This window comes from Littorina saxatilis, linkage group LG5, assembly GCF_037325665.1.
Source record: "Littorina saxatilis isolate snail1 linkage group LG5, US_GU_Lsax_2.0, whole genome shotgun sequence".
NCBI lineage: Eukaryota > Metazoa > Mollusca > Gastropoda > Littorinimorpha > Littorinidae > Littorina > Littorina saxatilis.
This window is the reverse complement of record NC_090249.1, coordinates 48,024,494-48,042,214: the sequence shown is the minus strand read 5'-3', so window position 1 is coordinate 48,042,214 and position 17,721 is coordinate 48,024,494. Positions and strand designations below refer to the sequence as shown.

Below are 17,721 nucleotides of genomic sequence, written 5' to 3'. Positions count from 1 at the left end.
AGACAATAATGCATCTTATCTAGGCAGGTATAACATTAAACATCACAACTTCTCTCCTGCGGGGAGGATGATTATATAGCTTTCCGTGCGTATACCAGCTACATCAAACATTGCATTACGGCAAATAAAGCAGCAGCGACAACCATTACGGTAGTTACAAGGAGATTGACATCGTGTCTCTTGTCACAAACACAGTGTTTTTCGCCTACTGCATCGCTTACAGCGGGTGAATCTCTTCGTCCATCTATTTTCGTGTGACTACAGAAAGTCAACTTCCTGATTTGGAATTACCATGCAAGAGAGTGTTTTGTTTTCGTTTCCCATCGAGAAGAATTAATGTGCGAACTGCCACGATGGTGGAGCGACCGAGATAACGCGCGTGCGCACTGCAAAGACACACACACACACACACAGAAACTCTCTCTCTCTCTCTCTCTCTCTCTCTCTCTCTCTCTCTCTCTCTCTCTCTCTCTCTCTCTCTCTCTCTCTCTCTCTCTCTCACATACACACACACTCCCTGACTCTCACACAAACACACACACACACACACAAAACATGCACACACACACACAAACATACATACACACACAAAACACGCACACACAAACATACACAAAACACACACACACACCTACACACACACACACACACACACACACACACACACACACACACACACATGCGCGCGGATGGTCAGACAGATGGAGAGGTTGGTTGGTGTTTTTTTTACATTTAGTCAAGTTTTGACTAAAATTTTAACGTAGAGGGGGAATCGAGACGAGGGTCGTGGTGTATGTATGTGTGTGTGTCTGTCTGTCTGTGCGTGTGTGTGTGTAGAGCGATTCAGACCAAACTACTGGGCCGATCTTTATTAAATTTACATGAGAGTTCCTGGGAATGATATCCCCGGACGTTTTTTTCTTTTTTTCGATAAATACCTTTGATGACGTCATATCCGGCTTTTTTGTAAAAGTTGAGGCGGCACTGTCACACCCTCATTTTTCAATCAAATTGATTGACATTTTGGCAAAGCAATCTTCGACGAAGGCTGGACTTCGGTATTGCATTTCAGCTTGGTGGCTTAAAAATTAATTGATGACTTTGGTCATTAAAAATCTGAAAATTGTAAAAAGAATAATTCGTTTTTAAAACGATCCAAATTTACGTTTATCTTATTCTTCATCTTTTTCTGATTCCAAAAACATATAAATATGTAATATTCGGATTAAAAACAAGCTCTGAAAATTAAAAATATAAAAATTATTATTAAAATAAAATTTCCAAAATCGATTTAAAAACAATTTCATCTTATTCCTTGTGGGTTCCTGATTTTAAAAACATATAGATGTGATATGTTTGGATTAAAAACACGCTCAGAAAGTTAAAAAGAATAGAGATAAAGAAAAGCGTGCTATCCTTCACAGCGCAACTACTACCCCGTTCTTCTTGTCAATTTCACTGCCTTTGCATCGAGCGGTGGACTGACGATGCTACGAGTATACGCTCTTGCTGTAAAAATGCAGTGAGTTCAGTTTCATTCTGTTAGTTCGACAGCTTGACTAAATGTTGTAATTTCGCTTTACGCGACTTGTTTTTACGTCCCTTTAACCGATATAGCTATTCGGAACGGATGCAAGTGACAAACAGACACACACACAGGCAGACAGAGGCACACACACACACACACACACACACACACACACACACACACACACACAAATGCATACAGCACACTCGCACACACAGTGTCCGTCTGTCTGTCTTTCTTTGTCTTCCTCTGTTGTATTTATGTTTGTCTGTCTGTCTGTCTGTCTGACTCTATGTCTGTCAGTCTTTCTGTTTGCCAATCAGTCAGTCAGTCAGTCTCCCTCTCCCTCTCCCTCTCCCTCTCTCTCTCCTTCTCTCTCTCTCTCTCTCTCTCTCTCTCTCTCTCTCTCTCTCTCTCTCTCTCTCTCTCTCTCCCTCTCCCTCTCCCTCTCCCTCTCCCTCTCTCTCTCCCTCCCCCTCCCTCCTCATTATGAGAACCATGGATCCACAACCTCGGATATCACGTCGAGTCAGTCACTGCGTTTCACATTGCTCAGTGTGTCTGCATCTTTCATTTACTGTCTTCCCTTTCGCAGACTCTGTCAAAAAACGCACATGCAGAAAGGCGGGGTAGCTCTCCTCCCTATTTATTTTCTACCCCCCCCCCCCCCACCTCCCCCATCCCTTCTCCTCCGCTCTTCGGTGTGATATAAATAAAATATTTATCTGCAATAATTGCTTTTATCTGATTGAGAAAGCCGCCTCTAAGCCCACGATTTAACTGTACGGATAGTTAACGATCGATGTCCTGAGAGCCTCGGGGAAATCAAAAAAGAGAGAAGAACAAAAGCTCACATCGTCTTATTTATCACATGTTTGCCGTGAGAACGGGTGGGATAGAACATAAAAGCAGAGAAATCCTTTACACACGCGAAAAAGTTCACTTAACGGTTGCCGCAGCGTGACAAAGAACACCCCGGGTTCCGCTCCGCGGTGTCCAGAGTTGAAACTGTTCAAGCATGAGATCTTGCCAGTGTGGACTCAAGCGTAACCCCCCGACAGTTATTACAGTGATCAATAAAGCTTTTGTCGTGAGCATTTCTCTTGATCTGACGGGCTCGGGCGACAAGAAAAGAGGGCTTGAAACACGCTTATTACGATGTTGGCCGGTGAATCGCGTTCATTAAAAAAATATCCTCTTACTTCCTCCTCAAATCTTCCACGGTTTTTAGCGGGTAATTCTGAAAATGTTGCATTGATTCCAACCGGATTGGAGGCCGAGGGCGTGTATGAATGTACGGTGATGGAGCAGGATAGGACGTGGTGTTAAATGTTGAAAAGTGTGGAGAGTGGGGGTGAAAGTGGGGATGGGAATGGAGAGGAAACCAAAGGCAGTCGGGATTGGTTGATGAGTACGTGGAATGGTTTATGAATGTGTCACTTGAGCAGCAGAGTCAGTCAACCCTGTGTTCGTTATTGGATAGATTGGTGTACATGTAATCGAGCATGAGCGCAAGTTACTCTCTCTCTCTCTCTCTCTCTCTCTCTCTCTCTCTCTCTCTCTCTCTCTCTCTCTCTCTCTCTCTCTCTCTCTCTCTCTCTCTCTCCCTCTCTGTCTGTGTCTCTCTCTCTCCCTCTCTGTCTGTGTCTCTCTCTCTCCCTCTCTGTCTGTGTGTGTCTCTCTCTCTCTGTCTCTCTCTCTCTGTCTCTCTCTCTGTCTCTCTCTCTCTCTCTCCCTCTCTGTCTCTCTCTCTCTCTCTCCCTCTCTCTCTCTCTTCATTGAAAGCAGTGTATGTCATTGATCATGGTGTTTTCATTTATGCAATGTATTGTATATAAATTTATAATATGTTCTTACTTCTGTTTACTCATAATCATGTAGCAGTTGTATCCTTTACTTGTTCGTTCTTTAGCCATTTTAGACTAGTCCCTCTTTAGGGCGAGGGCCAGATGTAAAAACAGCAGATCACTGCTTATACTCTATTACCCTCGTTAAATGAGGAATTGTTCTTGTTCTCTCTCTCTAAATTAGTTGCGACTAACAATAATGACTGGACAACAATATTCCCAAATCATCCTTTCTTTCTTTATTTGGTGTTTAACGTCGTTTTCAAGCACGAAGGTTATATCGCGACGGGGAAAGGGGGGTGATGGGATAGAGCCACTTGTCAATTGTTTCTTGTTCACAAAAGCACTAATCAAATATTTGCTCCAGGGGCTTGCAACGTAGTACAATGTATTACCTTACTGGGAGAATGCAAGTTCCCAATACAAAGAACTTAACATTTCTTACATACTGCTTGACTAAAATCTTTACAAAAATTGACTATATTCTATACAAGAAACACTTAACAAGGGTAAAAAGAGAAACAGAATCCGTTAGTCGCCTCTTACGACATGCTGGGTAGCATCGAGTAAATTCTTCCCCTTAACCCGCGGAGGGTCCAGATCATCCTGTTTTATTGCTACCTAATAGAACTGACTGCAACATTAGTACCAAGAACCCTCGGTAAATCTCTGTTGTGGGAAGAATCAATCAATCAATCAATCAATATGAGGCTTATATCGCGCGTATTCCGTGGGTACAGTTCTAAGCGCAGGGATTTAAAAAAATAATAATTATGCAATTTATATTGCGCACATATATTCAAGGCGCAGGGATTTATTTATGCCGTGTGAGATGGAATTTTTTTACACAATACATCACGCATTCACATCGGCCAGCAGATCGCAGCCATTTCGGCGCATATCCTACTTTTCACGGCCTATTATTCCAAGTCACGACGCATGATTGATAGGAAGGAGGGGGAAATCCCGACTGAAGCTGATAAATTGCGTTGTGTCTTATTTGACACATGTGAAATGCTGACAAATATATGGATGGAGCTATATGAGGATCAAAATCCAGCTCAAACTGAGGCACCCACTACCCCCCCCCCCCCCCTCCGCCCATTCCACACACCACCCCCACCCCCCCTTCCTTCTTCAGCTCATCCCTTTTCTGCTTCCTTCCTGCCGAATGTTTTTGCTGTTATGCCAAAAGGATTGACTTCGCAGGGATTTTCGAAGGTCTGCTGCATGGACGAGAGTGTGGGATTTTTGTCTCCTCTTTTTGTAGCACCCTAATTTGGGGACATTAAAATATCATCCTTTAGACTGGATGTTCGTTTTCTTCTCGTCGTTTTCATGATAGGACCTGAAGGTATTTGAATATGTTGATAGCTTTGGTATATCCCTTAAAATAAGGTCAAATATACGATGGTTACGTTTTGAAAGCAGTTTGTAAAAAAAAAAAAGTTTGTTAAAAATAGAATCACACTGTTGGAAGATAAGTAATCACACCACACACAAAATTGACCAACGAAAGTGTTTCGTCAAAGTAAATGATGAAAATTCAAAGGTGGTGCTTCATTACAAATAAGACTCTGTCGTACGATCGTGGAAATAGTCAAACTTGTAAGCAATCTTTTATACGCTTCTGTCCTCTCTCGACGTGTAGCAGGGAATTAGTGAATGAGAGAGAGAGAGAGAGAGAGAGAGAGAGAGAGAGAGAGAGAGAGAGAGAGAGAGAGAGAGAGAGAGAGAGAGAGAGAGAGAGAGAGAGAGAGGGGGGGAGGGAGATAGGGAGAGACCAGACAGACATACAGACAGACAGAGAGAAGACAGACAAATGGACAGACAGACAGACAGAAGACAGACAGACAAACGGACAGACAGACAGACAGACAGAGTGAAAGAGAGAGAGACAGAGACAGAGACAGAGAGAGAGTGTGAAGACAGACAGAGAGCGAGAGAATGAGATAGGGAGGGAGAGAGAGGAAGAGAGAGAGAGAGGACAGAGACACAGAGAGAATGAGAAAGATAGATAGATAAAGACAGACAGACAGACATACAGGGAGAGAGAGAGACAGACAGACATGCAAAGAGAGAGAGAGAGAGAGACAGAGAGAGAGACAGACAGACAGACAAATAGTCAGAGAGACAGACAGGTAGTCAGAGAGACAGACAGATAATCCGAGAGACAGACAGAGAGATAGAGGAATGGAGAGAGGGGGGAGAGAGAGACTGAGGGGTCCTATTCATGAGATTGGAAGCTCAGCCAAGCAGAGAGGACGGTTGACAGGGGCCATGACAAGTTGACCACTCCACAACGCTCAGCTCATGATGATGATGCTGATCCTGACGATAATGATGATGACTCAGCCCTTCCTGCCTTCAGCCTGACGAGGCCTGGGTAGGATTGACTCAAAGATCTTCTACTACTGCGACTCTTGCAGTGACACACACTTTCTCTTACTTTGCAGGCAAGAGGTTAGGGGAAAAACTGGAGCATGAAAGAGACTGTAGAACGAATTATGCCGCTGCCCTTGACTGCATGTCGTAGGATTGCTCTAGGGAAATTGATTTTCTTTGGTTTTCTCATTGGGAAAAACATTCAGCATGTGGTAATGGCTGGGGTCTAGTGTTCTTTTCATGAGTGTAGTTTGGTATCAGGTTACATCCTTTGTAAAGCATGTTTGTTGTTGCTGAGTTTTCGAGAAAAAACCCCACACATATAAAGGTACTAAAATAAATCAACTTCGAACTGTCCGAAACAGGATCCAATACAGTGTTAAAATGAAAGGTTTGTTTATGTTGTACAAATCTCTCTCTCTCTCTCTCTCTCTCTCTCTCTCTCTCTCTCTCTCTCTCTCTCTCTCTCTCTCTCTCTCTCTCTCTCTCTCTCTCTCTCTCTCTCTCTCTCTCTCTCTCTCTCTCCTATTAATTTTTAGTCGTTCTCTCCCCGCCCCTCCCCCTTCACAATCAACTTCTCAGATCGTCGCCTGGACCTAGCTCCTACAGACAAAATCGTCCCAGGTTTGTGCAGCAAGGCGTGAAAGGGTTGCATGACATAGTGTCACCAGTGGGAATGAGTATGCACGGCAGATCAACTTGCTCAATTATCTACAGAAGTCTGGGTTGCACGACAGAATTAATTGTGCTGTGCTTAAGCTGATGGTGTCACAATTTAACTATTTAAAGCTGCTTTTTTTAACCTCAAGGAGAAAAAAGTGTTGATACGTGGTGTGTGTGTGTGTGTGTGTGTGTGTGTGTGTGTGTGTGTGTGAAATGTGCTTACATTTCATTTTGCGATCTAACAGCGAACGACAAGAAGAAGAAATGTGCTTACCTATTGTTGATCCAGAGTGTCCGACCGACACAGACAAACTCTCTCGCTCTCGCTCTCGCTCTCGCTCTCTCTCTCTCTCTCTCTCTCTCTCTCTCTCTCTCTCTCTGTTAAATAATAATGAGGATTAATTGTCGCTGAAGGTTTTGTTGTTGCTGTATTTATTGTTCGGTTGTATGTATATATTAGGCAGCATTGATGTGCAAGATTATTGATAGAGGAAAGCTTGGAACAAACCACTGTGTAGTTTGCATACGTTTAAATATCATGTTTTCTATTTTTTCCTGTGATTCATGTGTACCCCCCCATTGAAAGGGGCTGTAGGCCCAAATTCAATTAAACTGTGTCAGTGTCAGTCAGTGTCTCTCTCTCTCTCTCTCTCTCTCTCTCTCTCTCTCTCTCTCTCTCTCTCTCTCTCTCTCTCTCTCTCTCTCTCTCTCTCTCTCTCTCTCTCTCTCTCTCTCTCTCTCTCTCTCTCTCTCTCTCTCTCTCTCTCTCTCTCTCTCTCTCTCTCTCTCTCTCTCTCTCTCTCTCTCCCCCCTCACACAAGAGCACCCTTCCTGTCTTGTGGCCTTGGAACCAGGCGAAGGCGGCGACGGTGTCAGTTCATTGACATTTCATTCTCAACGCTTCGTCAGGCGTCGTCACACTTACCGTACGCCTTGTATCTGTCTACCATCTTGTTCCGCGTTTTGACCGTGTTGACTTTGAAACGCAAGTCACCCCGTCAGTATGATTATTCGATTATGCTGATAGACCGTTTGACTCGGTACTGCTGAAGGTTTCAGGGTTAATGTGTTACGGCCCATTTAGAGGCCTTTACTGACGAGAAAGTCATGGACGGCAATTTTTGTTCCAGAATACGCGGTGTAAAGTCGACTCTCGTGCCTGTCACTGACGTTTTGGTCTGAAATGCGTGTTGTTTTGCTGTGTGTAGCTATTCAGTGACCTGTTGCTTTGATGGAGTGTGTGTGTGTGTGTGTGTGTGTGTGTGTGTGTGTGTGTGTGTGTGTGTGTGTGTGTGTGCATTCTGCTTTCCACACGATTGGCGACCTAAGGCCTATTTAGGTGGCCATCCACATGTGGATGGCAACTTAACTGGTGGATTGTGTCCTATCACAGTGGATGGTTCCTTCACTCCAGATCTGGATTGCTACCTTATTTGTGGATTGTTACCCACAATGGAATGTAACCTAAAGAATATTGTGGATTGTTACTCGCATTTGTGGAAATGTTACTTGCACTTGTGGAAATGTTACTAATGTTTTAGTGGGTTTTTTTTCTATTGAGAACAGAAAGTGTAAAGTAAAAGTAAAAGCTCCTGCTGAATTTATTTTCAAAACTTTACCAGAAATTGAGTAGACCTATCAAGCCCCCAAACCAAACGTTCGATGTAAGGACCAATGACACTGACAGATCCTCTATTTTTTTTTTTATAAAGACAAGAGACTGGGTGGCCGAGTGGTAACGCACTTGCGCTCGGAAGCGAGAAGTTGCGAGTTCGACTCTGGGTCAGGGCGTTAGCAATTTTCTCCGGTTCAAGTGTTAGTCTTTCGGTTGAGACGAAAAACCGAGGTCCCTTCGTGTACACTACATTGGGGCGTGCACGTTAAAGATCCCATGATTGACAAAAGGGTCTTTCCTGGCAAAATTGTATAGGCATAGATAAAAATGTCCACTAAAATACCCGTGTGACTTGGAATAATAGGCCGTGAAAAGTAGGATATGCGCCGGAATGGCTGCGATCTGCTGGCCGATGTGAATGCGTGATGTATTGTGTAAAAAAATTCCATCTCACACGGCATAAATAAATCCATGCGCCTTGGATATGTGTGCGATATAAATTGCATAAAAAAAATTAATTAAAAAAAATAAAAACATAAATCCCTGCGCTTAGAACTGTACCCACGGAATACGCGGGATATAAGCCTCATATTGATTGATTGATTGATTGAAAAATGAACAAAATAAATACGGAAACACCCCACAAGACTAAACTACAGAAACTCATAAGTAAAAATGCTTTTGATCGTCAAACAGCGTGCTATGACATGTGTTTAAAAAAATAAGTTTCGTCTAGAGCTCGTACTGAGTCTTACTGTGGTATGGCACTCAGTGTCAGTGCCAGTAGGTGTGTGTCAGTGTCATTAGTCACTGTTTGTGTGTGTGTGTGTGTGTGTGTGTGTGTGTGCTTCGTTTGTTTGTTTGTTTGTTTTTAATGGTTGTTATTGTGGTGTTTTTCGTTTTTGTTGTCAACATTAATCAGTTCATATCAATGTCATATGATATGTTTTGTAAATTGACAATGAACCGCTAAATATGATTTCAAAGCATCAAATTCATTATTTTTAAAAAAAAGTTTAAATATTTACCAATAAATTTGTTCAAGTGAAGAGTTCAAAGGTGCCTGCTGCCAAATTGTTCGCACAATTGCAGATTAACTGGAAATCATACGAGTGCATGGGAAGAAATATTTTCCAACATGATACCGGGCAGAACTGAAACCGTCACAGTCATCATTTTGCACAAGACAAGTCAGTCTCCGTCAAGCCCCAAGATATATCAAATCGGCAGACAAGGTTTAATGACCGAACAAATTGTAACTTCTAACCGACTTGGTCTTCGGGTCACAGCGGAGGACGACAATAGCTTAATGGTTTCATTTGTGCTGAATTACAGCTTTTTACTTTTTTACTTTCAAAAAACCCGTTTTTACAAATTTGTTTCTAAAATCATAATTAAATATTTTCCGGGCCATTCACGTCTATGTTTAACATTGCAACTGTCGGTAAAACCGTACTCTATGGATATTGTGTGCAGTTGGTATGAGGTCAAAGACTACAGACGAAAAAAATAACAGAAAAAAACTGACATAAATATTGCTCAACTGTCGGCCAGCAGTTTTACTGCCCGGTATTGTAATAGATAAGTGCATTGCGTAAACATGACATTTGAAAAAACAAACAAGAGGCGAAGCCTTCAAGGCTCACGTAAGAAATAGACAAACAGTAACACAAACTCAATCACTCCGTCACACATATACACACCCACACACACAGTAAGCTTAGGTGACACTGTGCAAGAAAGAGAGACACTAGATCTAGATCTGTCTGTGTCTGCATGTAGCCTACTTACAGGGACACGACTGCCAAATAGTCTCGGCCCGCTCAAAATAACAATGACCGAGACCACAAACACCACGCGAGAGAGAAAGACTACAGGGAGGCATGCCGTCATGATGCATTAATTGACGTCAAACACTTTTGACCGTGACGTAATCTTATGCGAGCTTTATCCATAGTCTTGGATAACCACTCACACATAGACTCGGAAATGTTAAAGTTTCTACCACAGACATACACACACACGCACACACGCACACACGCACAGACAGACAAAGTTACGATCGCATAGGCTACACTTACGTGAGCCAATCACCCTAACCCTAACCCTAACCCTAACCCTAACCCTAACCCTAATCCACGACAACGGCTACCTAGAGACGTAAAATATTTTCACAGTAAAAAAACCAAACGCACATCATCAAAAAAGATGATTGATATTTAATCTAAAATAGACTAGAATAAGAGTAAAAACAACATGGGTGGAAGTTGGTGGCCATTCAACGTGTTTTTGTAAAACATGAACTCGTGGTAGTAAAGTTGGTTGGATTTGGTTGCGTATGAAAACGACCAGTGGCATTACAGGAACAAATTGATTCCCATCACAAAAAAAGTCAATGGAGATCGCTTCATCATAGTTATCTCTAAACGTCCAAGGCATAATGGTTGGGTGAAAATGAAACATAAAAAAGTTGTTTCAGTATTTCTTAGGCAACCGTCCAGACTCACTACCACCGATTTTAGAGACAAAGAAAAATATCTTCAAAAATGCACTTTTTACGTGTTTTGGCAGAAATCTTTTTTGGGGATCTTAGAAAAGGTTCTAAAGAATGTTTTGACAAAGAAGCTTTCATCAATGTTTTACCGAAGAGTAGTTACAACAATTTTTCCAACGAATTTCATTCTTGTTTTTTTTAAGTGCAAGGTCAGAATACGACTGTATACCCGGAGAGAAGGTTTTTAATCCCCACCAAAATTCCGTGGTAATGAAACCAAATCTTTAAATTGGCAATATTCCTGACTTCTGACAAACATTTTGCGACCCATTTGCCCATCTTTTCTTTTTGTTAATTGGCCAAATCGATTGATTAAAGTTTGAATTTTAGGTAACCAAATTTGGAATAGTAGTGCTGTCGAGTGAGTTCACTAAAATTTGATGAGTCTGGGTTTTTGTCGCCCATATGACTGTAGAAAACAGAGCATTTCTCCAAAAAACTGTTTTGATTAATAATCTTAGGTGGGTGGTAATGCCCCTTTTCTTAGGTAGCAAAATCCAAGAAATAGGTATGTGTGTGAGTGTTTAGGTGTGTGTGTATGTGCGTGCGTGTATGGGTGTGTCAGTGTGTGTGTTTGTATGTGTGAGTATGTGCGTTCCTGTGCGTGTGTGTGTCAGTGTGTATGTGTGTGTGTGTCTGTGTGTGTGTGTGTCTGTGTGTGTGTGTGTGTATGTGTGTGTGTGCGTGCGCGCGTGTGTGTGTGTGTGGGTGTGTGTGTGTGTGTGTGTGTGTGTGTGTGGGTGTGGGTGTGTGTGGGTGTGTGTGTGTGTGTGAGGGTGTGAGTTTGTGTGCATGTATTGGTATTTACTATGTGTGTCCGCTTGTGTGTCTGTGTCTGTGTGTCTGTAACGTGCGTCATGCATGACACTCTGACAGTACGTGCCTGTGTTTTAAAACATATATATATATATGCCTCCATTGGCGAGTGAGCGAAAAAGAGGAAGATCAAAGAATCAAACGAATGTATGGTAATTTTCGCTCGTAAAAATTCCTGAGCGCATCACATGCAATAACAACTGGTTCGAATTCCTATTAACGACTTGACTAAATGTTTAAAAAAAAACACGCACATATCAATCACACCTCTTACTCAAACGACAAGTCGCTCTACACGGGTGACTGATTAATTCAACATTAATTGACACAAGCACTGAGATAAACGGCGAAGACTTTGGGTTCACATCGATCATGCGAGATAAACACTCCGTGAGTCAAGATCGATTTGGCCAGTGACTGTACGCACCTGGTACAAAATTGCAAGTGAATGAACGAATCATTGATATGGTTAGTCAGCCAGGAGGTGACTGAGTCTCATTGCTCAAGCATCAGTCAATGTGAAGTGCAATACCACAGGCGCTTGTACTTATTTTTATTTCCCCTGTTGTAGAAATGTTGTAAAAGGCAGGTGATTGTAGCGTACGTTTTTGACATGTGTGTTTATGAAGTGTGTGTGTGTGTGTGTGTGTGTGTGTGTGTGTGTGTGTGTGTGCGTGTGTGTGTGTGTGTGTGTGTGTGTGTGTGTCTCTCTCTCTCTCTCTCTCTCTCTCTCTCTTTTGTGTGTCTATTTTCATCCCTTTCAGCTTGATTTCACCTTATAACCAAAGATACTTGTTATAATGTCTACCTGAAAGTTGTAGTCGAACCTGCCCTAGCGACCACCTCTCAATAACGACCACCTGCCCAAAACGACCAGGCAAAAAGATCCCAATCAATTTATTTCTATATAGTTCACCTTCCATAGCGACCACCTGTCTATATCGACCACTTTTGATCAGTCCCTTGGGTGGTGTTTATTTATGCACTCATCAATGTCAAGAAACAATTCATCATGATGTAACCGTGTCAGGGCCGGACCCAGGGGGGGGTTCCAGGGGTTCCGGAACCCCACCCCTGGAAAAAGCATGTACCTTGCTTTGAGTGTTGTTTTTTTGTGGTTTTTTTTAAATAAATTTTGTGTGTGTCTCTAACAACTTTTATTCAATGTGAAATCCGATGAGAAAAAGGTACCCCCCCCCCCCCCCCACCAACTCACACTGACAGGCCTTAACCCTCAAAACAAGGCCCAGAATGCACCAGATTGCACAGATTTTAACCGTTTTTCAAAAATTTTCCGGGGGAGCATGCCCCCGGACCCCCCTAGTTCACGCGCCTGCTTTGCAGGCGCGCGCATGTGGCTTTGCCACTTCGCTGATTTGCCCCCCCCCCCCAAAAAAGGAGGAACCCCCCCCTTACAACTCATTTGGTCCGGCCCTGCGTGTGCCGAAACACTACGATCACCTCGGGAAGCGAAGTGCAATCAAACAGGATTGAAAATGTTATGGCTAAGAAATTAGCCCTATAAAAACTGTTATGCAAACCCGAAGGTTTCCATGAACATACAGACAATCGGAAACCACCAGACCCCATCACAAACAGAATTCTACAATCCACTGGTGTTGACTTTTAAAGGCCAACAACTCGGGTGCATAGTCTGCTGTGAAAGGAGCGGTAGCCTCCCCTGTCACACTAAAAACAAATGTTTTCAGAACTAATAGTAATACACACTTCCTATTACTGTCACAGAGAAAGCAAGCTATTTTAAACACAGACAGGGACACATTACAACAGGAATTCTAAAAAAGTAAAAAAAGAATGAAAACAAAGGGTAAGGAGAAAATTTGGCGAGTATAATTATATGTTCAATGTGGACATAAATCAATCATCTAAGAATGGCTCTCGCAGCCTCTGAAAGCCCAGATTTCTGTGAAAAAGCAGAAGAATCCCTACTCTTTAGATAGAGAGAAAGTGAGGCACATTGATATTCCAACAAACCATCCAACAAGGTGAAAATCAATAATCAGAGAGAATGAGGAAGGCACATGCCCAAAATACCATCCACCAAAAAAACAATAAATCAATACAGGGACAAATCATCAGCCTGCTGCATACAGCAACTACCTACACGCAGCACAGCAGGCGGCAGCCTACGGCACACAATCCGCAATAAGCCGCTGCTGCAGGAGCACTGCAGCGGTAACGTCCCTTGTCGCATGTGTATATATATATACTTACTGTGGGTATATAAGCAATCAATCACTTAAGTGTAGAATGTATGCATTTAATTCATGCACAAACATTATTGCTTCTCATCAAACTTCACTACTATTGAAAATGTACCAATGCTGCTAATTTCAATTCAATTCCCTAACACTCACTTACTAGAGAATATATATAAAACACTTTAGGTTTTAACTTTTTTTCATAATATGGTTGCATCACTTTTTCCACATGACACTAAGCAAATCAATAACTTTTCACAAGTAGGACACATTGAAATACTGACCCTGTTAGATAACTAGGTCAGATCGATAAGCAGTGGTCAATGCCAACTAATAAGTGTGGGAACAGATTCGCTGCGCAGCGCTGTGCCGCAGCCAGCTGTGCAGCATTTGATTCGCTGCGAAGCGAACGACTATCAAGGATGCTGGGCAAAAAGCAGTTCTGACTGCAGTAGCCCCCCTTTTGTCGTGTCTTATTTTCTTTTTCCTTCTTGTGTTTGTTCATTGTATTCTGTGCTGATGATCATTTATGAGATACATTTATGATATTTTAAAGTTAAAGACCCACTACACCTCATGTCTCAGATCTGGTCAAACTTTTACATGGAATAAGACCATTGGTAACTCACATACCAAAAATAAACAGCATGGGCACAGTGGTATTGTTTTCTGGAAATTAATTCATAAATAAAATTCCAACTCACCACAGCAAGTAGTCAGGGTGTTGATTTTTGGTATGGGACCAAGTGGAGGGATGGTCTTATTCCACGTTCAAGCTTGGCCTGATCTGAGACAGTGAGGCAACCTGTTTTCCCGAGGTGGAGTGGCCCTTTAACTAAAACATAATAAATGTAGAAAACAACTGTTGAGTGAATAAGAATACAGGCTCTTTATGACTGCTCCAAAATCACAGTGTTAACATCATTAACTTTTTACCAATAATGTTGATGGACATTTTACAATAGATTCTAAATCAAAACATTTGCTTATCTATTTTCTGATGTTGAGGTACACTTCAAGTTTACAGAATGATTCAAAAGAGTACACATTGAAAATAGGCTTGTATGTTATAAAACCTCTGCATGTACGCATGCACATACATTTCTGGCTATCAATCGTGTAGCTGTTGTGAACTTATTTTTGGAGGGAAAAAGAATATTGAAAGTTTTATGACTAAATCATGAATATTTAACACAATAACAGCAATAAAATAACATACTTAATGACACATATATATATATATCTAAATGCATTTCATAATTGTAATAAAAACCCATTTTTGTTGCTTCAAGCAGATTATATGAAAACCAACATATAGTTCATTCCAGGATTGATTTACTTGTGGTGAGTTGAGACAGACAGATTGAAAGATCATGGTTAACTTAATCTTTAGTTTAAATGTGTACTGACCATGACAAAATATTTCCATCTAGACCTAATTGGTAGTGTCGCTGCCTGACCATGTTAATTGTTCTTTTTACATTTAGTCAAGTTTTGACTAAATGTTTTAACATAGAGGTGGAATCGAGACGAGGGTCGTGGTGTATGTGTGTCTGTGTGTGTGCGTGTCTGTGCGTGTGTAGAGCGATTCAGAATAAACTACTGGACCGATCTTTATGAAATTTTACATGAGAGTTCCTGGGTATGATATTCCCAGACGTTTTTTCATTTTTTCGATAAATGTCTTTTACGATGACGTCATATCCGGCTTTTTGTAAAAGTTGAGGCGGCACTGTCACACCTTCCTTTTTCAATCAAATTGATTGAAATTTTGGCCTAGCAATCTTCGACGAAGGCCGGACTTCGGTATTGCATTTCAGCATGGAGGCTTAAAAATTAATTAATGACTTAGGTCATTAAAAATCTGAAAATTGAAAAAAAATTTCTAAAACGATCCAAAACTACTTTAATTATATTCTTCATCATGTTCTGATTCCAAAAACATATAAATATGTTATATTCGGATTAAAAACAAGCTCTGAAAATTGAAAATACAAAAATTATGATTAGAATTAAATTTCCGAAATCGTTTTAAAAACAAGTTCATCTTATTCCTTGTCGGTCCCTGATTCAAAAAACATAGATATGATATGTTTGGATTAAAAACACGCTCAGAAAGTTAAAACGAAGAGAGGTACAGGCTCGTCACTTTCACTGCCATTTGCACTAGCGGCGGACTACGGTCATTGTGAAAAAATGCAGTGCGTTCAGTTTCATTCTGTGAGTTTCACAGCTTGACTAAATGTAGTAATTTCGCCTTACGCGACATGTTGATTACTGCCAAGAAAATTGCAGTAAAAACAGACTGTAACACGAGTGAGACCAAAATTAATGTTCCCGTCAACGAGAAACCCATGGATCTGAAAGGCTCATCTTGTCTGCCTGCGATCAACAACTCACTCTCTCCCTCCACAGACATTGACAGAGTTTGTGCTGTGTGTGTGTGTGTGTGTGTGTGTGTGTGTGTGTTTGTGCGTGCGTGTGTGCGCGTGCGTTTTGTCTGTCTGTACCTTAGGGAGAGTCCGTCGCGATATACCTTCGTCGTTGAAAACGACGTTAAACACCAAATAAACAAACAAACCTTAGGGAGAGTGAAAAAAACAGAGACAGGGAGAGGCGCTGTCTCCTCAGCAGTTTACGATTAGCTTTGTTTCATCACAAGTCTGGTGCTTTTGGCAACAATCTGACAAAGAGAAACAATCAGAGACCAACACTGTTAACAAACTGACAAACAGAAAGACTTCAGTCGCGACAACAGGCCAGAAGAAAAACTAAGAGACAGAAGACACACAGAAAGACAGAAAAAGACAGGAACTGTGAGCTAAAACAATCTGCAATAACCACACAGAAAACAGAGGCCCAAACTTAGATTGAAAACAGGGCCGAAAGAAGCTGCAAGAAGGAGGCAAAAGGAATAGAGGATGAGGGAGATGGAGGGGGACGGAGAGGGGGGGTCTCCAGGGAAGATGCTGGCTCCAGGTGTCTGGGAGCGGAAGAGGAGTGATTCACTCATTCACTCCACGCTGTCCCAATTTTCACACACATGAAAACACAAGCACGCACGCTGCAGCCATAACCTTGGCTTCTAAACTTTCACCTTAGCACCCTTACCCCTCGTCCTCCTCCCTCGCACCCCGCCCCCCCCCCCCCCCTCCTTCAGATTCTTATCCTCACACACCTACCTTCACCACACCCACTTCCTTCCCTCGTAGACATGAAAAAATAGACTCTCACCCCTGTGGTTACCATGCAAGAGAGAAAGGCAACCACGAGATGGGTATGAAGTATCCACACGTGCACTTACTCTGGTGTATGTAAATCCACCCAGGTTCCCTCAAGCACAGTTGAATAACAATCTTGCCCCTGAATCAGCACAAAAAAATGATGACTCCTACCCACTTATTTATAATATCGTCGAAGAAAATGTGTAAGTTGTCCTTGACCTTTGTGCAAGATACAAAAGTGAACGGCTGCTTGCATGACTATACAGATAGATGAGCATCAAAAATTATGTTCCCCTTTTCCTCATGCCCCCTCCCCTCTCCCCCCCCCCCCCCCCCCCATGCCCCGACCTCAAAACACACACACACACACCGAAATCTCTGTAGATCACTCCTGCTATCCCCAAAAACAGTCAACCATAAACATCGAAAAATAAATAGTGCACAAACTCAGGACTTTCATGCTAATTCGCAGTCAAATTCGTTAATTGCTATCAGACAGCGCCGCCAGTAATGAACATGCAAGTACCCTTTTCCTTTGAGCACACTTTTGAATCTATTGGTAATTGTACTCAATTTGACCCAAACAATTCTTGACAGAGTAAATTACTATTCTGAAGAAAGTATTCTTATCAACCACAATTAACCTGCTTTTCAGACAAGTCTGAAGGTTTGCAGGCATGTCTGAAAACGATTCCGCAATCTCAAGTCAAGACGGCATAGAAAATTCGTATCGCCTGTAATGAGCCGGAAAGATCTGTGTGTTTTAATGATCTGGTGCATAAAAGCAAAGTTGGCATGCAGTGTCTGTAACACTTTCGGTTGCCTAAACATTTTTTTTTTTTAAATAAGAAGGGATAGATGAATTTC

At 41.9% G+C, this 17,721-nt stretch overlaps 1 long non-coding RNA gene across 3 annotated transcripts in view; it reads right to left on the bottom strand.

The window, feature by feature from the left end:
* LOC138967329 (uncharacterized) overlaps positions 1 to 17,721 on the bottom strand; it is a 181,077-nt gene that overhangs the window by 2,179 nt on the left and 161,177 nt on the right. For all 3 annotated transcript variants that reach the window (XR_011455920.1, XR_011455919.1, XR_011455921.1), the window contains exon 3: positions 14,335 to 14,465. This is a non-coding gene — a long non-coding RNA (uncharacterized lncRNA). The remainder of the gene's footprint in view (positions 1 to 14,334; positions 14,466 to 17,721) is intronic.